At 42.5% G+C, this 26,306-nt stretch overlaps 1 long non-coding RNA gene across 1 annotated transcript; it reads left to right on the top strand.

Moving 5' to 3' along the window:
• Positions 1–2,900: 2,900 nt before the first annotated feature.
• On the top strand, positions 2,901–8,882 carry LOC144327310 (uncharacterized). Its single transcript, XR_013392374.1, has 4 exons — positions 2,901–3,231; positions 4,398–4,564; positions 5,889–6,036; positions 6,365–8,882. It is a non-coding gene; the product is annotated as an uncharacterized LOC144327310 (long non-coding RNA).
• Positions 8,883–26,306: the final 17,424 nt, after the last annotated feature.

Here is a 26,306-nt window from a genome sequence, read left to right as displayed (position 1 = left end):
TGGAGTCAGAATCTTGAGCAGCTGAAGTTCAGGAGATGAAGTTGAAGAGCTGAAGGAGAGAGAGAAAGAGATGAAACACTGGGAAGAGTTCAAGAGCACAGTTGGGCACTGCAGTAAGAAGGAACCTGAAGAAGACCACAAAATGTTCCACAAGTTGAAATGAGCAATGCAAAGTGATAAGTATTGATTTGGTTAGGGAAAGAATCCAGAATAGATATACAGTGGTACCTCGGGTTACAGACACTTCAGGTTTACAGACACTTCAGATTACAGACTCCGCTAACACAGAAATAGTACCTTGGGTTAAGAACTTTACCTCAATTTTAAAATCATTTTTCTTAAAATTTATTTAACTTGCTGCCTTACAAAACCTTTAAGTATAATATCTTGGGGGGGGGGGGGAGATTGTCAGAGGCCTTGTTGTTTACCCCATGCCTAGGTGCCACACTGCTCTAACCAGTATTGGGAATAAGTTGGGCTAGTTAAAGCTCAGGAGGTTGAAGGGCTCTTTAGTGGAGGCAGAGCAAAATAAAAAATATCCACTTGGTGGCAGTAGTGATGTCAACTAGAAGAGGCTAGTTTGCTGGTTTATTTGCCTCCCTTCCATCTCTTGGTGCCAGCTATTACCGTTATATATGCATTGTCTAAAGGGACGCGGGTGGCGCTGTGGGTAAAAGCCTCAGCGCCTAGGGCTTGCCGATCGAAAGGTCGGCGGTTCGAATCCCTGCGGCGGGGTGCGCTCCCGTTGCTCGGTCCGTGTCACGCTGGCCATGTGACCCGGAAGTGTCTCCAGACAGCGCTGGCCCCTGGCCTCTTGAGTGAGATGGGCGCACAACCCCAGAGTCTGTCAAGACTGACCTGTACGGGCAGGGGTACCTTTACCTTTACCTTTACCTTTATGCATTGTCTAATAAAGTAGCTATGTGGATACATATATAAACAGGTTTTGATTCATGAAGTCTTGAAAGCTTTGAACATTAGTGTTCAAAATGTCTACATTCAAGGAACCTTCCTTTCGTAGCAGTCAGACCCTCCAAATGTCCCTATTTTCCAGGGACAGTCCCAGATTTACAGAAACTGTCCTGGTTTCTGTTTTGATCCTGGAATGTCCTGCCTTTTCCTTAGGACGTCCCTATTTTCATCTAAGAAATGTTGGAGGGTATGGAGTTATGTGACCCCCCGAGAAGACCTCTGTATACGGAAGGTTTTTTAATGTTTAATGTTTTATTCTTCTTCTTATGTGTTGGAAGTCTCCCAGAGTGTCTGGGGCAACCCAGTCAAATGGGCGTGGTAGCAGTAATAAAATTGTTGTTGCTGTTGTTGTTAAATAGGACACCCCTAATTTTCACTGGAGAAATGTTGGAGGGCATGAGTGTCTGTCAGGAAACTTGGGCACACTACAGAGAATTCTGGGTAGGAGAAGTCCTAAGCTGTACACTCAGGCCATATGGAATAGTCAGGCTCATTAGATTTCACCCTACAATTCTACAAGAGAATGCATTCAGTATTCCTCTGTGGCTGTGCATTGGGAGGATAGATCAGTGGTGAGTTGCAAGCTACCTTTTAGACAGCCCTGTTCATCATTCTCTTACCTTCTCAATGAGGAACCTCTGGTAAGCTTCCAAAGAACCACAGGGTTCTACAAACACTACTTACAAATCACAGCTTTAGGGGTAAGCACCAAAGGGACCTAAGAAGAATTCAAAATATCACATTAAAAAGAAACCCCATATATGACACAATTAATGTAGAACTCATTGCATGCCAACAATGTGATAAGTTGTCAAGCTTTAGTTAGCCTGACATCATATATTAACAATGTTCTACAACCAGCAATTAAAATTCCATTTTTGCAAGACAGAGTGAAGACTGCTTAGCCACGGTGACATTTCTTTAACCTCCACAGCAAGTCTCACACCTATTTCTTATCACTCACAATATGTCACTCTGTTATATGATCCCATAATAAAAGACAGCCTCCCTCCCGCTCCATCATAAAATGTAATATGCACAGTGGGGGTAGAATTAAGTTTACCAAGGGAGCCTTAATTTTGAATTTCCTGGCTCTTGTGAGTTTAAGCCTTAGACCGATCACTGTATTAACATAGTTCTAATTGAGAGAAAGTTGAAGAAGGAAACAAAGTGTGCATGAAAAGTCTTTATTAGAGGATTGGATTTGCCAATGAACAGATTTTTTTTTTCCCCTGAGCACTTTTCATTCCACATTTCCTATGCAGTTCAGAACTAATCCTCCATTTCTCCCAAGAAGTTTCCTACGCTTAAAATCTACTCGTCTCTCTAGCCTGGTGGAACAATATCAGGGGTTAAGAAATGATAAAATGTTTAGCTGTACTGTGTAGAGCAGAATACCAATTCCTCTTAAACACCTGACCTTGCAAGAACATGCTCAGGCTGTGTTCAGAACACACACACACACACACACACACACAAACAAACAAACAATGTTGTCCCAACCACATTTACTACTTTTCAGTAGTCATCATTCTAAAACCATTGTATCAGATACCGTAGTAGCTTGGGTTAAGAACTTAATTCATTCTGGAGGCCCGTTCTTAACCTGAAACTGCTCTTAACCTGAGGTACCACTTTAGCTAATGGGGCCTCCCGCTGCCGCTGCACCATTTCTGTTTTCATCCTGAAGCAAAGTTCTTAACCTGAGGTACTATTTCCGGATCAGCAGAGTCTGTAACCTGAAGCATCTGTAACCTGAAGCGTCTGTAACCCAAGGTACCATTGTAGTTACATTTTTACCCTTTAAAAATAATAGTTATGTTTCAAGTTTTTTTAAAAAATAATGTTGGATACAATTTTGTTTGCGTATCAATAATTGGCTTCTTTATTATGATTGTAGATGACTGCTAAAGAAGGAACTCGTGTTCCAAAATTGCAGTGAACTGCAGTAAATCTCCTGACACTTCTGAGAACAAGTTTCCCCTTCTTGCATTCTTTCTGGTTTCTGTGGCTCCTTCCTGGCTTGTGTACAGGCATGAGTTGTGAATCTGGAAGTTCCTGGTTAAAGTTTCACTTCAGCCTCAGGTGGCCATGTGACCTACTTTACTGAAGACAGTCCTCTGTTCGAAAGGCTGTTGTAAGTCCATGCCCAGCTTAAAGATAGGGAGCCATAAGAAGGGAGAGCACAAGGGACTTTGAAGATGCCCACCAACAGTTAAGAGCCACTGGACAGTACCAGTCACAGTCTTTCTCATTACGGTGAGATGTGTTGTGTTTCTCTTTAAATTTTAGCATTTTTGTTAAAATGTGTCTATACATAAAATAATATATAGTGTATGTAAATATATACCCTCTCTTGTTTAGGTTTTCTTTTTTTTCTTTTTTTGGAGGGGGTGGGAAAGGTGATGTATTTCCTGTTTTGTGAGAATATATAAATGGTCACTCTACTTTGGCCATAAAGTCACCAATTTAAGAAAGTCACCAATCTTGTGGTGGGGGGGGGGGGGTTAAGTCATAATTTGAAAAAAAATCATAATAATAATTCATAAAGAAAACAGTTTATAAGAAGTAAATAAGGAGGCCATGTACGCGATAAAGGGAGTCTTTTATTTTGTCGTTTGTTTTATTTTATGTTATATTTATTTTATTTTATGTTATGTTCATGTCTAATGGTGGTGGATTCGTTTATTTGAGTTGTGGTGGATTTATGTAAAGAAGGAGGAGGAGGAGGAGGAGGAGGAGGAGGAGGAGGAGGAGGAGGAGGAGGAGGAAGTCACAAATCTTTCAGCCACACCTCTCTACCCCACCCCTAGTTTCCCCCAGAAGGGGGACATAATACTGGGCCACTTTACAAATGTAGGAATGACTGGAAATACATCTGAAATATCTGCACACTTGGCAAGTGCTATATTGGATGTGAGGAACTGTTTCCAGACAGCAAGTCACATCCTGGTTCTCCTATTGCCACCAGTCAGTCACCTGACATCACCATGACGTCAGGTGAGACATCTGTCCTTTGTAGCATGGCTAGAGTTCAAGGCATGCTTCAAAGGAAGATCCAAGCAGATTCAAACGATGCTTGAAGTCAGTCCTGATACAGCAGTGCTTTCAGCAGTGGTTGGTTGCATGAGAGAGATCCCAATGGGGAACTCCATTGTGCAGTGGATCCCAGTGGGCTTTCTGTCATCGCCAATCAGCTGGTCAGCAGGGCTGAAGGCAGAAGCAGATCTCCGTTGTCAATGAAGTTGACTCTTTATTCAAGGAAACGAACGTACCTCGCCCTAGTAGTCTCAGCAACACTTCCCAGCAGATCTTCACATATGGAGCAGTTTCTAGGACCTCCTCTCTCGGATGTTTCCCAAGCAGTCTCCAACTGTGTCCATCTACCTCTAACCTCTGTTGTGCTCTTCTCATTGATCTGTGAGCTCTTGGAGACCAGGGGAGCTTGTTGCAGCAGGAGAAGAAGACTATGGATTCTTCAGCAGTCCTTTGGCCCACTGCCCCAGCTTCAGCTATCTTAAAATAACTGAAAGATCGTCTTGCAGAAGATGGAGATGAAGACTTGTTCTCTGCTGCTCTAGAGGGCAAGACTGTAAGTAATGGGTGTGTTGTAAACAAAATCTGCCCTTCTTCCCTTATGGGGTATCCAAGAGCCCGTATAGAGTCCTTAAGTGGGTTCCCTATCGGTAGGAGAAAATAACAGAGGCCAACCAGAGAATACTGAGAAGCAAAGCAGCTAGTAAGCCTGATCTTTAATAAAGCTGTTGCAATAGGGTGCTCCCCTCACACGCAGGAGGGCGGAGGAGGACCCAGAACAAAGGTGTGCCCGCCCTTATATAGACATTTTAAATTGCCCGCCCTAGATTCCAAGACCACCCCTCCATACATCATACATACATCACAGCAGGGGTGTAGCCCAAGAACACGCCCCAGATACATCATACCTACATCACAGAAAAGGCGGTCTACAACAGAAATTTGAATGTTGTTGTCTGCCAGGTTATCTGATAATGCCTTATCTGATTGCCTTTCTGGCCATTCCTTTGAGATGGTGATTACCCAATTCCTGAGACAAAGGGAAGGTTCCCTCACCCCCCCTCCCTCCTTGCAGAGAAAACATTTGGTCAGTTTGGGAGTCAAAATGGTTTCAGGACGGTCTTCTTGTGCTGCTCCAGACATTTGGTCCACATATCTATGTACGTGCTTGGTTGGTACATTTATGAACATTTATTATATATAAAAGGTAAAGGTACCCCTGCCCGTACGGGCCAGTCTTGACAGACTCTGGGGTTGTGCGCCCATCTCACTTAAGAGGCCAGGGGCCAGCACTGTCCGGAGACACTTCCGGGTCACGTGGCCAGCGTGACAAAGCTGCATCTGGCGAGCCAGCGCAGCACACGGAAACACCGTTTACCTTCCCGCCAGTAAGCGGTCCCTATTTATCTACTTGCACCTGGGGGTGCTTTCGAACTGCTAGGTTGGCAGGCGCTGGGACCGAGCAACGGGAGCGCACCCCGCCGCGGGGATTCGAACCGCCGACGTTTCGATCGGCAAGCCCTAGGCGCTGAGGCTTTTACCCACAGCGCCACCCGCGTCCCATGTTATTATATATAGAAGACCTTATTTTTTTATTACAGGTGGAAATGGCAGAGGAGCAGATGTCGGTTAAATAACAGGAGAAACTTTCTGATGGTCAGAGCTATTAGACAGTGGAACAGTGGGTGGTCTTTCACTGGAGCTATTCAAGTAGAATGAAGATTACCACCCGTTCGGGTTGCTCTCGTGTCCTCCTGCACTGTAGATGCTTTATTCCCAAGGGGGTTGAACGAGTCAACCTCCAATGTCCCTATGATTCTATGATATTTAAGCATCTTCTTCACAGCCAGTATAGACAGAACACCCCACTTATTTTACAGGGGAGACATTACCCAGCTGGCCCTTTGACCCAGCTTTCAATGCTAGTTCTACAAAGCCAGGGGGATTAGAAGACTGAATACCACTTTTCATGCAATATGAATGAACGAAGCTTCACTGTTCAGATGCAAAGTCACTGCTGGCAAGCAGGTAAGGGCTCGAAGGACGACCGCTGTGTGTACTTTCAACTGCGAAATCAGTACATCACCCCTGTTTGCGCAGAGATACGTACATCTCTCCCAACACAAACCCTATTGAGAAAGGAATAACCACAAAGTTTGTTGTTATTCATTAAAAGATTGGTGTGTTAAGTCTTTGGCACTGGTGTAAACAAAGCCCTTTAACTATACTCCTCTGCACTGAGGAGGGCGAGCCAGCATGTCACCGAGAGGCTGAAAAGAAAAACAGTTTCAGTACAAGTCTATTTTATCTGATTATTTGGTTAAAGGATTAGAAACCGAACCGTTTACTTTTCCAGAGTCCCAGAAAAGTCACAGCTGCGAGACAAGGAAGCTTCCTCGTGCTGCCCTTCCTACGACCTCAGCGCTGACCTGCAAGGACCACCCTTATTAGAGGTGAGAGGTAATTCAGCCTCGACCCTCGCTTTGTCTGGGCCTCCCCTCAGCAGAAACCGTTGGCGTTTTATGAGGGGGATCGCATGTCAGGGAAGCACAGACCAGCGGCCTCCACATGAATTTTGACACAAAGATAGAAGGCCTGGATTTTCTCCTGTGCCACCCAAGCCCTCTGTTCCATGCCCTTTTGTAGAGGGAAAAACTACCACAATTTCTCTTCACTTTCACCTGGGATCGGGAAAACCAGTGAAGAAAGAAGCAAATGTTTCTGTAGGGTTGCCATATTTCAAAAGTGGTTGAGCCTTTTCTTTTCTTTTCTTTTTGGAGGGGGCAAAGTTGTTGAGTCATTTTTGGCAAAATATCCAAAAAAGAAGAATTTTTTGAGCTATTTTAGAGGAAATTCACCCCAAAATCAACACGTCCGACAAAGGTTGCCATATGCCCGGGCATTTTTACCAACTTTCGGAAATTCCACCCAGACACTATTTCCGACGGACGAATCTCGGTAATGTCCAGGAAATCCCAGACGTATGGCAGCCCTAGTTTCTGTAAATTTACCACAACAATTTTGCTTTCACAGAATTTACCAGTGTGCCCATGCTGGCAGCCATCTTACCACACTTTTAACCACACGCCACCACTAAGTGTGGCCGCTTATGCATCATCGTGGCTGCACATGCAATTTGCAAATTTGCAAATATGTAAATATGTATATGTACAGCTGCAAATTTAGAGGGGGAAAACACTAAAATTTTAAAAAAATTGCATAGTGTGGAAGGCTATGACCAGTTGGCTCATGTGCTTACTTGGTTAGCTGCCAATGGACAATTTCAATGTTCCTTGCTCATGTTTCTTATGACCCTTCAAACAGAGGGCTGTCCTTTGTAAAATAGGCCACCCTATCTGTACCAACCTACTACTACTACTACTACTAATTTATTTATACCCCGCCCACTCTGGGCGGCTTCCTACAGAATATTAAAAGCACAATAAGACATCAAATATTAAAAACTTCCCTAAACAGGGTTGCCTTCAGATGTCTTCTAAAAGTCTGATAGTTATTTATTTCTTTGACATCTGATGGGAGGGCGTTCCATAGGGCAGGCACCACTACCAAGAAGGCCCCTCACTTCTCACAGGGAGAGAACCACCAGGAGGCCCTCAGAGGAGGACCTCAGTGTCCAGGCTGAAAATGGGGGTGGAGACGCTGCTTCAGGTATACTGGGCTGAGGCCATTTGGGGCTTTAAAGGTCAGCACCGACACTTTGAATTGTGCTCGGAAACGTACTGGGAGCCAATGTAGGTCTTTCAGGACCGGTGTTATATGGTCTCGGCAGCCACTCCCAGTCACCAGTCTAGCTGCCGCATTCTGTATTACGTGATGAAATCCACCCGGGCAGGATGACACAGGTGACCAAGGATGAGGGTTTTTTTGTACTCCTACAGTAGTATGGTGGTCTAGATGGGCTCAATGTATATATTTAAGGTTGCCTTTGATTTAATGCCTATTGCACGGTAGTCTGCACCTCAACAGCAAAATCCCTTCAGATATAGCATCAGCTCCTGCGCTCTTTGGAAAATCTAAGCCTTTTTAGGAGCTGGTTGGTTTTTAAGGTCTTAGAAAGTCCTGCAGGGTTGCTTTAAACAGCAATGAAAGGCTGATTCAAGCTGTTAAATTTTATGTTGTGTGTAATGTTGTAATTGATGTCAAGCCTTTTGCGTATTCTTAACACTGGCACTGGGCAGCATCTAGAACTGAAGGCGCTTGGTTTCAGGATTAAGTTGCAGAATCACAGGCCGGGTGGCAGAGTGGGAGTTTATTACCAAGATATGAAGTTAAAACACAGAATGATTAAGGAGATGCCAAATATAGCCAATTTCCTTCCCATCCGTTTATTTTGGTGGCTTTCGGTATTTTGCTTCACACCGCTTCTCCCGTAAATGGATATAAAACTTTATTGCCCTTGTAAAAGGCAAGCTGTGTGAGTTCGGATGCTTCTGTGTGTTTGGGAGTACATAATTGTTCCTTTTTTGCAAAACTACACTCACCTGGGCCTTAGTAGAATGAGCAAAACAACTGCTCCACAAAAGGAGCCCGCCAAGGATGCATTGCGTGTTAACATAATGGAGCACTGGCAGAGCGTGTTGAATTTGTCAACTTTCAAATTCCAGAAAAATGAGCGGTGCTAAAAGTTGTAACATGACTTTGGAATTCAATTTTTTTTTTTACTCAAATTAATATAATTTAGCTTTCCTTGGTAAGTAAAATGTGTGTAAAACTACAGAGAAATCATTAAAAATGACTGTCAAGTACTTGAAATTATATTATATATGGATGTCGATATTATTGTTGTTACTATTACTATTATTTACTTCTGACATTTTCAGAGGGCAAAATTAAAATCCTTTGGTTTTCCAAAAGGAGTTTATGTGCTTTTTCATCAAATGTAGACTTACCGAGCTAAATGTTGTCCAATCAAAAAATAATCGCAGAATTGAGTTCCTCACACCCAAAGACGTATTTTTAAGACCCCTCGCTGAAGAAATTTGCAAAACCCCTAAAACGACAAGCCCTAAATTGGAGCAGAAAACCACCAAATTAGCATAGGCCTCTCAGTTTCCCTTTCTCTAATAGACTGCCATTTGTTTATAAAGCAGCATCTATGCAAATAACGCTTTACAAAGCTTTGTATGTAGCTCTCCTCACCCCCTGTACACACTTGTAAAGATCTCAGGAATGAAATAATTTCCTAACTACGTTTACAAATGTAGTATTATTCTAACTACAGTATTTTGAAAGAGGCTCTTGCTCGTTCTCTGGTGATTTCTCATCCAGACTACAGCAATTCCTCCTTGCCAGTCTCCCTTCCTGCTATTTCCCCCCTCTTCAGTTACATCAGATTGAATCTAAGGTTGCAATCCTATCTGCACCCTTATTGGGGAACAAGCACCTTAGAACATAGCAGGATTTGTTTTGAAGTAAATATGCATAGAATTGCCCTGTAAAGGTGTAGCTACACATTACACATAAACACATGTCGTTGAGCCTCAGGCCAATGTTGCTGTTCCCAGCTTTCGAACTCCTTGCCCCTTGGAAAGGGCTGGTGCCCACATTTAGGCATCAGGTTGAATCACATTTTTTTAAAAAAAAACAAAAAAAAAATTGTTTATCATTTATTATTTATTTTAGAGCATTTCTAAACTGCTTAATATTTTTTCCCTTAAATCTCTACATGGTGTACCCTATCTCCAATATAAAAACGGTACCCATTAAAACTGAAATATACGCTAAAACTAATATTTATAACAATATTTAAAACCCATTTAAAAAGGGTAAAGGACCCCTGACAGTTAAGTCCAGTTGTGAACGCTCATCTTGCTTTACTGGCCGAGGGAGCTGACGTTTGTCCACAGACAGTTTTTCTGGGTCATGTGGCCAGCATGACTAAGCCGCTTCTGGCGAAACCAGAGCATTTCACGGAAATGACATTTACCTTCCCGCTGGAGCGGCACCTATTTATCTACTTGCACTTTGATGTGCTTTCAAACTGCTAGGTTGGCAGAAGCTGGGATAGAGCAAGGGGAGCTCACCCCGTTGTGGGGATTCGAACCGCCGACCTTCTGATCAGCAAGCCCTAGGCTTTGTGGTTTAGACCACAGCACCACCCACGTCCTATAATAGTATAGAAAACCCATAGTAGTTTATAAAAGCAAATAAAACAAAGGATTCACATGTAAGCTTCTGATGATTGCCAGTGCTACTGTGAGATGGTACACGTGTTATAGTTTTCAAGTATTTTTTATTAAGTGTAAATAAGGCTCTTGTATATGCTCCCCCTCCTTCACTTAAAATTACCTTCAGTTCTAACATTCTTATACTGGCTCCTTGTCAATATCAATTTCATTAACTCTGTTCTGATTCAAATCATGCATTCACTGAACGCAGAGGTTGGTTGGAGGAGACCTCTTTCTGACCTCCATGTGCCCAGCTGAAGGTTAGTATAGAGCCTATCTATGCAGAACTGACCACATGACATATAGGGTTCCTAATTGTGTGGAGAGACCACAAAAAACCTCTGTCCCCAGTGAATGTGTGAAGAGGACGCTTGTCGCTAATTTTAAGACTCTCTCCTTCTCGTCTATAAGTTTACAGCTTTTTCGTTGGGTGAGTTGGAAGACTGAATGGCATGTGCTCCTTCAAACATTCCCTGCTGATCATTCCTTCCTTTCAAAATGAGCCACTGCAAAGCTACTTTTTTCTCCTGCAGGGGAAAAGCAGCTTGGGGGAAACGATTCTGAGCGGAAAAAACAAGTGATAGGGAAAGAATTAAGCATCCCCTCTCCATCCACCTCCACTCCTCTCCTAACTGGAGTCTCCCAAAGCTGCCTTTCATTAAGAAAATGTAGAGAATTGCATGGAAAACCCAACATAACATGTATTTTTAACACAAACTGCCACGGTCGTAAATGAAGATACACTGGAAATTTTTGTTCTGCAAAAAAGAGACTTCTTGAGCAAGATAGTTTCTAAGAATACAGTCCTATGGGAATAAGTTTCATTGACTAAAATAAAATAAAATAGGATGCATAACTATACATCTATCAATGGTAACTCCAATGAACTTTCACATAGTATTGTTTTGTTGTTGTCACTCATTTTGAAAAATCTGGCAATTCCTTCTGGAGTGATCTGAGTGGCATTTCCAATTCTTTCATGCATTCTGGAGAATTATTAGCTTTGCCTAGAAAAATGTAGTTCCCCTTGCCTGGGTCATAGCATCTTAAAATACCGAAAGCAGCAGGAGGGACGTCCCACTGCAAACTAAATTGCTATCACACACCGTGGGAAGTGTGAAAAATGGGGAGGAGAAAGCCATATGGACGAAAGCAATCAACTAATGTAGGATCAAAGATTTTTTTCTTTTTCAAATGGCAAAACTAGGAACAACAGAAATGTCACACAAAAATGTAACTATAGTTAAAAAAAACTTCATTGTATCAAGACCTTAAAAAAAACAACAACCCAGACCAGACCACACATAGGGCAATTGCATTCAAAATATGTGTCTCTTTTCCTATCCAAAGCACTATTGGGTTACCAAATCCATAACCTAGTGTTTTGTCCATGAAATACAACATATAGTATCTTTAGTCTTATGATGTGAAGGTTGATCCAATCAAAGCTACTCCTGTGTATAAATATTTCTGAATTCTGCTCTTATCAGCATTCTATAATCCAGAAGTAGGGAATCCCTGATGGAAAACCATTGGGGGGCACATTTCACTAGCAGGAAAAGATGTATCCAAAAGTGGGTGGGGCCAGACCTACACAGAATCACACCCATGTATACACAATCAAATGTGTATTTACCATGTGCTCAGAAGCATAATTTAATTCTTAGAAATTCCACTCAAGTTTCACCTTCCATTTTCTCCATAGATGACTTCTTCTTCTCTTACAACTCGATGATGCTGAGGAACTCTCCAGCACTACTGTATCTTTCCTGACTGAGCAAAAAGCAGAATACAAAGAATGTCAACTGTCCAACAAGCCATTCAAAGCCTCAAATTTCAAAATGCAATCAAATCCCCCCCCCCCCCGAAAATTGCATGCATGCAATTCCAAAAGGCATGGAGTCACTAATATCAATAGAACATACTTGGAATCAAGTATTTATAGGACTGTAGCAACAGTCTTTGCAAAATATCAAGAGGATTTGAGTGTGTGCTGCAGGCTACAGAAATGGCCTTTGTCTTCACTTAATGAACAGAATCTGTGGTGTCCAATTGCCTATTACCAGAACTGAAGAAATGCATAACCACAGAAGAGGACAAGATTTGAACAAAAATTGCATGGGCTGATTTATATGTACAGGTGCAAATTTAGAATTAATTATTATCATTTAAATACATCTCACTGTAGGGGGAAGACCAGGTGACCTATGTGTTTGCTCATTCGAGGTAGTAACTGTTGATGGGTAACTTCAAGGCCCCTGCTCTCCTTTCTTGTAAGTTCTTTCTCTTTAGTAGCCCCTCAAATACTTGACAGTCTTCGATAAAGAGGACACATAGCTATCTTAACAGAACCCCATTGTTTCAGGAAGACTTCCATGCAATGTTGTGCTAGCTATTAATTGAGGGGGTGAATAAATTGGATAAAATACTCTGAGCAACTGACAGGTCTTATTCTTCATACCTAAGGTAGCCACATGTTCCACTTACTTTGGTTTTCTTGCGAATTCCTTCGTGTAAACAAACTTTGTGTCCTTTTGCTGTATGCTTCAAAAGACCTGCAATTACAATTTTATAGCTCAGTGTTACAAGATGATGGTATCTCAAGAGAAGGTGACAGTAAGTTAACAGATAGGTCCCCAAGGGCAGCTGGCCCAGACCTACAGACTCCCTTCTCCAAACAGAAAAGCAGGCACAATTAGCAACTTTCAAAATGATAAATTTCTTTGTTTCAGCAACCCAGCCTAATGCAATTGGATGGAATCCCTTTGCATCCACATTTTGTGCTAATTAACTCCTAGTGTTGGGACTGGTCAGGTAAGAGCTGCCAGCTCATTTAGAGGGCATTCCCTACAACGGCATGTAATAGGGATAAGTATAAAGAATTCAAAAATGAACCTATTATGAAAGGAATAAGCTTGAAATTAAAACGCAAGACTGTTTTTTTTCAATCAAAAGTTTATTTCCTTCAGCAATACCTGTTTATATTAACTAAATCCCAATAGCAAACAAAGCCATGTATTGTATACATTTGATTAAAAGAATTGTACACCTATTTCCTAAGCAAGGATAACTGGAATGTTTGAATAACAATACTGTATGAGAAAGGTGGCTCAAGTAGTGTAGAAAGATAATCTATGAAAATAGAGCCTATTATATGCTTTTGTCTTCCATATACTTATGGTTTAGATGCACAGTAATTTTGTGAGGGTTCACATGATTGAATGCTTCCCCCATTAAGGGAAAAAAAATATGCATATAGAAAACCAGAACTTCAAGGAGAAGTTTAGTCTAGAACTATTCCTTCTTGACACACTACCTTTCTGTTTGCAAGGAATCTTTTGGTATGGTGGAACATTCACTCATGTAGCCCAGACATGGGTTTACCACTCTGTCTGCTATTAATGAGAACCAGACCTTACAACCTTGACTGGTAGCAATTCAGGCTAAAAATAATTCTATGTAAATAGAATACAGGGAAGAGTTTGCTCTTCCAGAGTCGTTTGATGACATTCCAGTTGGGAGTTCTAAAATACGATTTGCCATCCCTTTTAACATTTTTTTAAAGGATGTTCTATTCATCTCCTTTCCCACAAGGTGCTAATTTTATTTTGAATAAACTTAAAATTCATACACGCCCTATTTTAAGGAGTAACAATAGCCCTATTCACCTGAATGCAGGTGGGCTAAAAGTGGGGAGGGAGAACACAGACAAGCCCTACACTGAATTTCCTGGCACATGTTAGCTCTGCTTCAGATCTTCTCATCTTGAGAGGTAAGATATGAATTCTAAACCCTTTCAGGTAAGTACAATTAGAAACCCAATTGCATTGGGGACCCTGATACGGGGCCCAGGTTCTTTATCATGAGGAGGATGCTGAACATATTCAGATGAATCAGCTCACAGTCTCCCTTCATTCCTCCCCTCTCAACTTGGGAAGGAATGGAGTTAGGCCAGCATATTCAGTGATACTGGGGGTGGGGTTTGCATGTTTCAATAATAACAATAATTTATTTATACCCTGCCCACTCTAGGCGGCTCCCAACAGAATATTGAAAGCACAATAAAACATCAGACATTAAAAACTTCCCTAAACAGAGCTGCCTTCAGATGACTTCTAAAAGTCAGATAGTTGTTTGAATGAATGAATGATTCTTTATTTGCATCAGCCACCGGCCATAGCAATAAAACAACAATACAATATACAAAGTATAGAACTAAAAAGGCAATTATATAAAATACATTATAGGGTTTTGAATCAGTAGTCAAATAGTGGATCTTATTCTGATTGCCCCAGCTAAAAACCTGGCAACCTTTGCTGTCACCTGCTCATCTTGATCTGCCAAGAGAAAGGACACTGTGACAGTGGTTGGGCGACCCGGAATGGGGTGATAATCTCATTCCTCAAGTCTTTATAAAGAGTGCAAGCCAGAAGGGCATGCGCCACCAATTCAGTACTGCCATCTCCACAGGGGCATAAGCGTTTTTCGTGTGGAATCTGTTGGAATCATCCCTCAAGTACAGCTGAGGGCAGTACATTCAATCTTGCGAGAGTAAAAGTGTATCTATGTTTTAGAATTGCCAGGTTACACAGATAGGGCACCAGAGAGTCGAAATGGGAAGGTGGAAAATAGTCATAGCATGGGCAAAATTTCCCTATTGTGGCCAAGTTGTTCTGATGCTCAATATCATTGAGGCGCTGACAAATTAAACTGTTTGCTTTACCAAAACCCAAAGTGAGTAGCTGTTGTGATAAACCACAAGAGTGAAGTTTTTGATAGACAATTTTAGTCCAGGCGCTCGGGACAATCTTGCAGCACTAGGGATATTAGACCGGGGGGATTTGAGTTTAGGCGAAGCCAATAGTTAAGTGTCCTACGCCAGATCCATAATTCTACTGATGGAAGATTAGCCTCTAGGCGCAATGATGCGTTTGGGACACAGGGTGGTACAGAGAAAAATTGCCTTAATATTGACTGGACAGCTTCCATAGATCCAAGGTGAGTGCCTGTCCAAATCTGAGCCCCATATAATAACTGTGCTAGAGGTTTAGCTTGTAATCAGATAGTTGTTTAGTTCCTTGACATCTTATGGGGAGGGCATTCCACATAGCAGGCGCCACTACCAAGGAGGCCCTCTGCCTGGTTTGCTGTAACCTCACTTCTTGCAGTGAGGGAACCACCAGAAGGCCCTAGGAGCTGGACCTCAGTGTCCGGGCAGAACGATAGGGGTGGAGACGCTCCTTCAGGTATACTGCACCTGCCCTCTCTGCACATTTGGCAAAACACCAGAACAGGGCTAATGTCAAGTCAGCTTCAACATAAGACATGAACTGCATTCAGACATCACATTTCTGATCCTCCTACCCATGATCCTTCAACCCATTTCCTCCCTTCTTCGTGTACATGGAGAAGTTCATAGTCTGATCAAACCATAATATCCTGTTACATCCATACTGGAAAGCTATGGTTTGAATAAGCCTTCAGACTATGATTGTAAGCTACAGTTGAGTGTGGTCTTGCAGCCCTGGCTTGGAAGACTCTTCATCTTCTCCAATACTTGCATATGGTGGGAAGAGCATCATGCCAAGAGATAATATGCCATAATGCATTGGCAGAGCTGCTTATCTTGTTTGCACAACACTTATGTTGACCCCATCCAAGAAGGATCTGTTGTGTTCCTTTGCAGTATGTTTCAGCAGGAAGTCTAGCTGAAGTAATGAGATGCCATTTGGCTGAAAAGCCAGACAAACATCAAGAAGCTTGGCAGCATGTGCCCAATTTACATTAAAGATTTTATTTTATTTTTTAAACCCAGAGAGAGCAAGAGAGAGCAAGACCACATTGTTTAGGAATTGGCCGAATGGCAACTCTAATTCTCCTTGATCACACTTTTTTTGCCTTTACTTAGTAACATAATGCTCTGTTTAGCAAATGTATATATATAGAAGAGGTAGCGCATATGAAACAGAAAAATGTTCTACTGAATGCTTAAGCCACATTTTGACGAAGTAGTCACATTGAGGGAGTGAAAGTGAGCTGAAATTCAGTTTCAGAACAAGTCCTACCAATTCAGCATTGCACCACCAAGTTCTCTCCAAAATGAAATTAGAGAACCCTAAAGTGAGATTGGTAGCTCTTGGTCGTAAAGATATCATGCTTGGCCCATCTTACATTTGCAAAACAGCAAGAAATAAGCACAAATTCAGTTTAAGCAGCACAGAATTTGGCAAGTAATAAATGCTACGTCAAATGAACAGCATTGATAATGGCAATGTTTGTGATTTTTCCAGTTTTATGTTTACAGAATTTCCACTGCAAGTAAGGTTGAATGGACTCATTGGCCTGGTTTGTTAGAAACAAACTAACAAGGAACTATTGGGTTGTTGTTGTTATTTTTATTGTGTATTTTGTGGTTTTATATCTTGATTTTATTTTGTGAACCACCCTGAGACCCCCAAGTATAGGGCAGTATAAGAAGAAGAAGAAGAAGAAGAAGAAGAAGAAGAAGAAGAAGAAGAAGAAGAAGAAGATGATGATGAATGAACAGTGTACTGGTGTAGGGTGCTGACAGTTCTCGCTGTAGTCTTCTCCTTCTTTTTCTGCACCTCAATGAGACAAGCCAGAGTCCAACTTGTGGTGTGTAAAGCCAGGTTCATCATTTGTTTCTTTCCAAACAAAATACAGGGTTTGTTCTTGGATTGATTGGAGGAAACAAACCATGATCTCAGGTTCAGACATCATGATAAGCCAGCTGCTGGCTTGATTCCTGCATGAGCACTGGAAGACCACCACAAGAACTTTTCAGCACCATAGACCAAGGTTGCTGCCCATTCACAGTAAACCATGGTTTCTTTTTAACTGTTGTTTAATGCAACACACGAACCAGGAAATTCAGCTAAGTTTGTGGGGCAAAGAAAAAGAGAACAAAATGGAGAAACTGAGAGAATGGGTTGGATCCCCAGTGCAAATCCCCAGAATGTTCCTCGAGGAAAGACAAAGACAGTTTCTCCTGATTCAGCCCCACTCACTTCACAGAGTGTTTGTTGTGGGGGAGGAAGGGAAAGGAGAATGTTAGCTGCTTTGAGACTCCTGAAGGGGAGTGAAAGGCGGGATATCAAATCCAAACTCCTCCTCCTCCTCCTCCTCCTCCTCCTCCTCTTCTTCTTCTTCTTCTTCTTCTTCTTCTTCTTCTTCTTCTTCTTCTTCTTCTGGTTCCATTTGTTCTTCACCCTCTAGAACTGTACAGGAGGCAGTTTATGTATTTACACTGTGTTGGAGCTGGACCACAATTTTAAAAATTACAATAAAGGAAAGCATTTTTGCCCTCTAGAGAAAGGATGTTATTTTCATAAACTGTTTCATTTGACAATTATATGTTGGTACTCAACTTCCTGATGTGTTTCTGTAGAAAGGAGCAGCAAAAGAAGGGGATCAATGGAATGATGCAGGCAACAATGATGAGTGAGGGATAAAGAGCAAATTCCAATTTGAATTTCACAATGCTCTTTTCTTGCTAGAGGACAGCCATAGCAGAAACCCCAAATCACTAGAATAGAAGTTTGGGAATCTATCACTCCTAATTAAAATTCCACACAGAATAATGTTGATGCACCTAGGTGGCCAGATTTTAAAAAGAGACGTGCAAACCAAAAACTGCAGCAAAATGTACTTGTTCAGCAGTTTGAATAAAACATGGAAATCAAATGTGGGAGACTGGCAATTCACAAACTCCGGCCATTGGGAACCTGAAAATCTAGAGCCAAATGTGTACAGAGAGGATCTCATATGAATTCCTGTACATCAGGCTTCTCTCAAAGAATCATGGGAACTGTAGGTTAGTGCGGATGCTGAGAATGAGAAATTATTGGTTCCCTTCACATTGTTTCAGTTCCCAAGGTTCCTGGGGCGGGGGGGGGGGGGAGGTGACTATTAAAACTGATTTAAATCTACATCCTTAAGGCATACAGTCCAACTTTATTCTCTTCACTCTATGAAGAGGTCAAATGAAGCTGAAATTCATAGCATTTGCAGTTCTGTTACTGGCCTGTTTGTGACATTATAGCCTTAAGAATGCTACAATGATACAAAAATTCTCTTTTTCAGTCTGGAATTCAAAAATTATACTGGATTTTTATATAACACAATACACTATGTTCCCTATATTCTGCAGCTGTTAAAACTATGCAGAACTTACAGTCCTGCTGTAACTAAGGCAAAAATGCATCCACTTGAAGTTACAAGCTATGAAGTTATGAAAGCTGCTGACTCCTATTCTATATTTGAACTTGAACTCTTGACTCATTCTTCGCCCTTCTTCATCCACCCGAGTGACGATGACACCACTACCAGCACACAGAAGTCCTGACTCTGTAGATCTTGGTGATTTTCCAAAAGACAAACTTGCACAAAAAGATGCATCTCAAAATGGTTAGTGCTCAGTCATTTAATACTAAATATTGAAGCTATGGGACGCGGGTGGCGCTGTGGGTAAAAGCCTCAGCGCCTAGGGCTTGCCAATCGAAAGGTCGGCGGTTCGAATCCCCACGGCGGGGTGCGCTCCAGCGCCTGCCAACCTAGCAGTTCGAAAGCACCCCCGGGTGCAAGTAGATAAATAGGGACCGCTTACCAGCGGGAAGGTAAACGGCGTTCCGTGTGCTGTGCTGGCTCACCAGATGCAGCTTGTCACGCTGGCCATGTGACCCGGACGTGTCTTCGGACAGCGCTGGCCCCCGGCCTCTTGAGTGAGATGGGCGCACAACCCCAGAGTCTGTCAAGACTGGCCCGTACGGGCAGGGGTACCTTTACCTTTTTATTGAAGCTATGTATCTCCAAGTGAACATCTGCAAAGTATTTTCAATGGCCAGAATAAATTCTTATATGTTTCTGAGCCAATTAGTGATTTAAAAAAGCCAAAAGGGCCCCAGGAAGTTTTTGTAATAGTGATTTAAACAAACACACACAAGGACGCATGCATACACACCAGGATTGTGTTTGGGCATAAGAGAAAGAAATGAAGGGAGCAGTGAGACTCTACACCAGGGGTCAGCAACCTTTTTCAGCCGTGGGCCAGTCCACCGTCCCTCAGACCATGTGGTGGTCCAGGCTATATATATTTTTTTTGGGGGGGGGGGGGAATGAACGAATTCCTATGCCCCACAAATAACCCAGACATGCATTTTAAATAAAAGGGCACATTCTATTCATGTAAAAACACGCTGATTCCCAGACCATCCGCACGCCGGATTGAGAAGGCGATTGGGCCGCATCCAGCCCATGGGCCTTAGGTTGCCTACCCCTGCTCTACACCCTGAATCAGGAAAGTATCTGTCTGTGGAAATGTCTCACTTCTGGATTTTCTTGCACATCAGCAATATGTTGTTTGGTTTTTAAAAGCTGTTGCTGATGAACTGTTGTTAGTCGAGGTTCAGGGTCTGGGTCTTTTATCAGCTAATTGTTTCTAAATATTTACAGACTGCAGTTTCATAAAAAATATAGTAACATACAAAATGACAATAAAAATGCCACACAAAAAATCAGTAAATAAATGAGGAAGGCCAATTTTGGCCACAAGAGTGGTCTGTAAAATATGCCATACATAAAAAGGTAAAGGTAAAGGTAAAGGTACCCCTGCCCGTACGGGCCAGTCTTGACAGACTCTAGGGTTGTGCGCCCATCTCACTTAAGAGGCCAGGGGCCAGCGCTGTCCGGAGACACTTCCGGGTCACGTGGCCAGCGTGACAAAGCTGCATCTGGCGAGCCAGCGCAGCACACGGAAACGCCGTTTACCTTCCCGCCAGTAAGCGGTCCCTATTTATCTACTTGCACCCGGGGGTGCTTTCGAACTGCTAGGTTGGCAGGCGCTGGGACCAAGCAACGGGAGCGCACCCCGCCACGGGGATTCGAACCGCCAACCTTTCAATCGGCAAGCCCTAGGCGCTGAGGCTTTTACCCACAGCGCCAGCCGCGTCCCCATGCCATACATAAAATAACCTAAATAATACATTTAGGATTGTTACACACACACACACACACACACACACAAACACACACACTAATAGTATCCTCAGATAGCTTCAGTACTGCAAAAACAAACAATCCTAAAACAGTAACACCTCACTGATTGACAAAGCAATAGAAACTTCAGAGAGAAGTTTCACTGCATTAACTTGTGTGAAGAATATAACCTCTACATGGACTGCTGCTTCATTTTGAAACTGCAAAGGCGCACGCAGAAATGTCCACTGAAAATATTCGGAGAAGGACAGGGCAGCGTCAAGCTGTCCTTGAAGCACATGTGTGCACACAAGACAAGAGACGGGTGAAGGCTGGGTGCATTGTCAAAGCTGTTTTCTTAACCTCTGCAACTCAGGTCTCAGATATGCTTGCCTCCACCCTCACCCCTCCAACGTCTCCCAGTGTGCTGTGCAGTGTCAGCCAAAACACCCAAAAGCCTGAGTAAAAACAGCTCTCTGTTGAAGGAGGGAGCGGGGTGGGGCAGAGAATCTGGCTTCTATGCAATTTTTTCTTGTCGCATTCCAACAAAGTCAGTGACAACAGTTAGCGTGCGCAGCCAAGGAAACGTAATCCGAACTGTTGCTTATCAATTAAGATCTAAACCCCGAGTCCTGGATCCTTCGAAAGTTGTTACGGTTGGATGCTGTTATCTAGCTGTTCGGTGGCTTTGGGGAGACCAGTTGATGCCCTCCGTCTGGATCCTGACAGACAACAATGCAAGCTATCGCTCCATATGGTCTTAATTAGTTGTCTAAACAAAAGCGTATGTACGACATTGTTACGAGGGGCAGGCTCGCTTCTCAGGGTGCAATCCGCCTACAGTAAGGTCAATGAACATTTCGTCACTGAGTTTAATGGAAGGTGGATCCCACCCTCAGTATTCTGGCTTGCTCCTTTTATTCCTGGCCAGAATCATAAGATGAGACAATGTCAAGTTTTTTTCTTGTGTTGGGCTAAATAAAGGGATTAGCTGCTAACCGCATGACAGGTTTGTTAATTTAAGTTTCATCTCACCTTCATTGATGCTCTTACACAGTGGTACCTCAGGTTAAGTACTTAATTCGTTCTGGAGGTCCGTTCTTAACCTGAAACTGTTCTTAACCTGAAGCACCACTTTAGCTAATGGGGCCTCCCGCTGCTGCCGCGCCGCCGGAGCACGATTTCTGTTCTCATCCTGAAGCAAAGTTCTTAACCTGAAGCACTATTTCTGGGTTAGCGGAGTCTGTAACCTGAAGCGTATGTAACCTGAGGTACCACTGTACAGGGGAGAAATAATAAAAATAATATAATAATCGTTTATTATTTATACCCCGCCCATCTGGCTGGGTTTCCCCAGCCACTCTGGGCGGCTCCCAACAGAATATTAAAAACACGATAAAGCATCAAACATTAAAAACTTCCCTAAACAGGGCTGCCTTCAGATGTCTTCCAAAAGTCAGATAGTTGTTTATTTCCTTGACATCTGATGGGAGGGTGTTCCACAGGGCAGGCATGACTACCAAGAAGGCCCTCTGCCTTAAATAAATAACACTTCCGTGTGATCACTAAAATCAAGCTAGCCAAGATCTAGTTCTCTTACCACTCAGATAACCCATTATTGTTGGATGGGTATGAAGGTATCTTTGCTACAGGGGATGGGCTCAGATCATCTGCAGGTAGCTTAGCTGCTTGCTATGTTTCTTTCCTAAAGGTGAAGTACACTCCAGTGTTGAGAAATGGAGCATACATCTTAAATTTAAGGGTGTGTGTGTGAAATTATAGGTAGTTGCTGCAGCAGAGGGGAATTTACTGGTGAACTTTATTCCAAATTAGACAGATGATAGATGATAGATAGATAGATAGATAGATAGATAGATAGATAGATAGATGATATAGATGATAGATTAGACAGACAGACAGACAGACAGACAGACAGACAGACAGACAGACAGATAGATGATAGATGAATGAGTCCTTGCTCAGCCATAAAAAATGTAAAACAAAAAGGTTAATTGAAAGAAAGGTTTCATAATGTTGGGAAGCATTTATCAGTTGTCACCACTAGTGAAATGTTTCTTGGGAATGGCCCACAGTGTGGAGTGAAGGCACATGAGGTGACTACCTTGCTGAAGCTAAGCAGGTCTGGTTAGTCCTCGGATGGGTGACCACTTGGGAATCATATGTATGGCGCCTTGGGAAGAAAGGTGGAATATAAATGTAAGAAAATGTTCAAGACCCAGCCTATGTTTCGTGATTGCATTTTCATGATTGTTTGTTTTTTAAACTGTCTTTAATGTTGTATTTTAAATTGCTGCAACCCACACAGGCTCAACAACAACAACAACAAACAACAACAACAACACATAACTACAAACTACAGTTGAGTGAGCTGTGAGAGTTTTGGCACATTTCTCTTAGAAAATGTGGCTACCCACACATCCCAGCAAAAATATACAAATATGGGGAGTGTTGTTAACACACAGCAATACTTTGTACCCACTTCAATTCCCCACATGAAAAATGCACCTTCTGGAACGTTCCTTATCACTTACTGAAACAATCTGAAGAAAAGAGTGAATTATAGCACTTGAGGCTCCTTACACATACAAGAGAGAGGAACAAAATTAATGGCATATTAAATATTTGCTTAGAAATGGAACCAATGTAATTTCCCCTCTCATTTTCACAGTACGTTTTGGAGTTCTCACATAGATAAATGGCTGCTGGAAGAAATCCCACGGCATAGAATCAATCTTCATTCTTAGGCTTTCTTTGGGTTGGCTGCTCTGATAGGAGCGGCAGCAAGATAAATGTTCCACTAAAACATTCTTGCCATAGGAACAATGTAGCACAAGCAATATCAAGTCCGTCAGCAGTAGTGAACTTGCCTTCCTGAACAGCCTGCAACGAGACAGTTCAGAGGAAGGAAAAATTCATTTCGACAGAGCAGTAGCTCTCTTCATATTTTCTTATAACTGCCATGTGAAATTAAGCTGTTACGGTGAGCAGGGGTGCAAAAGGGGGTTCTGCCTCCAGTACACTACATGTATATCAGACACTGTGCCCCATCCACAATAGAAGAAACAATTTTGCATAAAATCTACACATGTGAAATTTGTGGGTACAAATGTGTAAGTAATTTCTAGGCCAATTACCCCTTGGGGAATCTTAAAAGGCTTATAGTATTTATTAAGGAAAATATTGTAATTATAATTAATGCAAAATAAGAATGGTTATGAATGTAATATTGCTTATCAGTGTATAACAGGGAAAGGTGAAAGTTTCAGCTCTAGGCAAATCCTAATTATTAATTTGCATGAAGTTTGCTCATTGTCAGTTGAGTCTTAGTGGTTCACAGTTAGACCAGTCAGTTTGTGTTCCAGAAAGGAGGATTTAAAAGGTCAAGTTTTGATAGGCTATTTAATGAATATTCTAGTGACTTTTATTAGTCCATGGCTATAGGCCACTGGGCTGGCAGATATGGAGATAATTGAAAGTCATTGGTCAGAAGGGTTCTGAGAAACTGCATATAACTGCAGTCATAGCATTGTCAGTATGGTCTGGTGGTTAGCAGAGACAGCAGAAAAACAGCCTAAGAAGAAGCTGAAGAAGATCAGAATTGTGCAACGAACTCACATTTCATTAACTGTAAACCAGTTCTGTTGCTGCCTTTCACCAATTGTTCTTAAGCTGGCAATAGGACATTCAGAAAAAGGCCGGCAGTGATCCTTCAGAAGGGTGCGTGGAAAAAAATCTAAGATTTACAATCACCAAGGCCCCTGCTTAGATAAATTCAGAATTAAATTGTTGAAAGCAAGCACTGTATTCAGTGCTTATGTAAAGCCTGTGTCGTTTATATCTCATAATAACTTTAGCAATGTTACCAAACAGGTCAAACAGCTATTCTTCCCCACTCACCTTTGGGGGGGGGAGTGCAAAAGATTTTAGCCTTTGAGATTGTTATACCCATTTAAGCCACCCACGAGAGACCTGCTATTTTTTTCCTCAGGGGTACAAAAGCAATTAATTGACCCCTTTCCCCCACGATATTGCCACAGGCAACAGCTCTCTAAATTGCATTTCCCTGAAAGAAAGAAAGAAAAAGCCCAGTACGGATAGCAATATTGTACATGTACATCAGCCCTTAGGACAGTCAATAGTGGATGGTGGCAGTTTGCTAATCTCCTGGCAGGTGAGTCACTGCTGCTTATTGAGAGGGAGAGCAAGAGAGGCAAGGAAGCAGGAAGTCCAGCATTGTGCAAACGCACCAGTGGAGCTAATATGATGTTCCTGCCAGTGTGTTTACACTGCACCAACTTTCCTGCCACCTTACACCTCCCACTCACTGCTGGGAGGTCAGCCAAGAACTGCCGCCCCACAGTCCTGTACTAGACAAACTTTGAGTCACTCACTTATGACTTCTCTGCTGGGGATTATCGTTGTGGCAATCTTTATAAATTGCAAATTTGTAAGCATTTTTGTTAAAGAGTCCCAGTAGGCCCTCGATTCAATATTAAAGATATGTGCCCTGTTTATAGGAAGATTTCACACTGATTCATCTCTGAGTCATTTGGTCTTATTTCTGTCAGAATCCCCTGACTGATTGTATGTTTATATTTTGTGTTTATTGCTTAGAAAAGCCCCAAACACGCTTCTTCTTTTCCATTTCTGAGAACAAATTCCAGCAGCTATCAACGCATCAGGCACCTTCCTGCCTTCTATAACGGGTCGAAGCTGTAGAACCCTATGACTCATTGGTTTTAATGGAGTGCATGTTTCAACATTGTAATCCAAATCCATACAAGGTCCTCTGGATTAATGTCAGCAAAATAAATCTTCTTGCAAAGATTTATGCCAAATCTTCGCTTTCACTCGATAGTCCCTCAGGCTTGTTGGCCTGTCAAATGTGTGACCCTAGAAATATAATTGAGCGTTAAAGGTCCCGTGTCAATTCTGCTAGTACCATCTATAGGACAGAAACTGTCGCCCTCAGCACATTCAGAATAGGGCATGGAGCCATACATTCCAGGTATGGAAGCTCATGCCTTTAGTCTTAAGTGCACAAACAGAAAACCTTTGATAAGGGCATTGCATCAAGTGATCGCTTTCTGGCAGACAGATTGTAGAGCAATGTTGCCAGACTAACAATCTGAGTCAGCACTGGCCTAATTGTTTCATTTGAGATCCAGTCGTCATTGCTGCGTGGACACGGTTCAATAACGGAGGTGAATGGAGGGACATAAATGAATTTTCTTCAAAAAAATCCTCTAACATTATCTGCAACAAACTGGGATGAGCTGTTCCTACCCAGTAACCCAGTTAAGAATATCTAGGTTCCTCATCATTAGTGAGTGAGCTTTGCTTATGGTTTAGTCAAACTTCTGGTTTAGCCAAGTTGTTAAAAGCATCTTTTTAAATTTATTTCCACTCTATGTTATTTTGCAGGGACACGGGTGGCACTGTGGCTTAAACCACAGAGAGAGCCTAGGACTTGCCGATCAGAAGGTCGGCGGTTCGAATCCCCGTGACGGGGTGAGCTCCTCTTCCTCGGTCCCTGCTCCTGCCAACCTAGCAGTTCGAAAGCACGTCAAATTGCAAGTAGATAAATAGGTACCGCTCCGGCGGGAAGGTAAATGGCGTTTCCATGCGCTGCTCTGGTTCTCCAGTAGCGGCTTAGTCATGCTGGCCACATGACCCGAAAGCTGTACGCCGGCTCCCTCGGCCAATAAAACGAGATGAGCGCCGCAACCCCAGAGTCGGCCACGACTGGACCTAATGGTCAGGGGTCCCTTTACCTTTACCTTTATGTTATTCTGCACCTTACATTAGTGAGAAGTGAGGCCTGGCCTAAGTGTGTAGCAGCACAGTCCTGTGGTATTATGACATACATTGCTTCAGATTGAAGGAAGGAGGAGTGCAGATTGGGTGATACTGTTGATTTTTTTTATAAAAAAAAAAAATGCTTCCAGTACCAAGAGGTTAGCCATATTAGTTGGCTGCCACAAAAAGAGCAGCGAGTCTTGTGGTATCTTAAAGGCTAACAATTTGAATGTGCCGTACGTTTTGGTGGGCCACAGTCCACTGCACCAGAAGCATGGTCTATCCTTAGTTAGGAGC

This window comes from Podarcis muralis, chromosome 3, assembly GCF_964188315.1.
Source record: "Podarcis muralis chromosome 3, rPodMur119.hap1.1, whole genome shotgun sequence".
Taxonomy (NCBI): Eukaryota; Metazoa; Chordata; class Lepidosauria; order Squamata; family Lacertidae; genus Podarcis; species Podarcis muralis.
The sequence above is the reverse complement of the archived record's forward strand: the minus strand, read 5'-3'. Positions and strand labels throughout refer to the sequence as shown.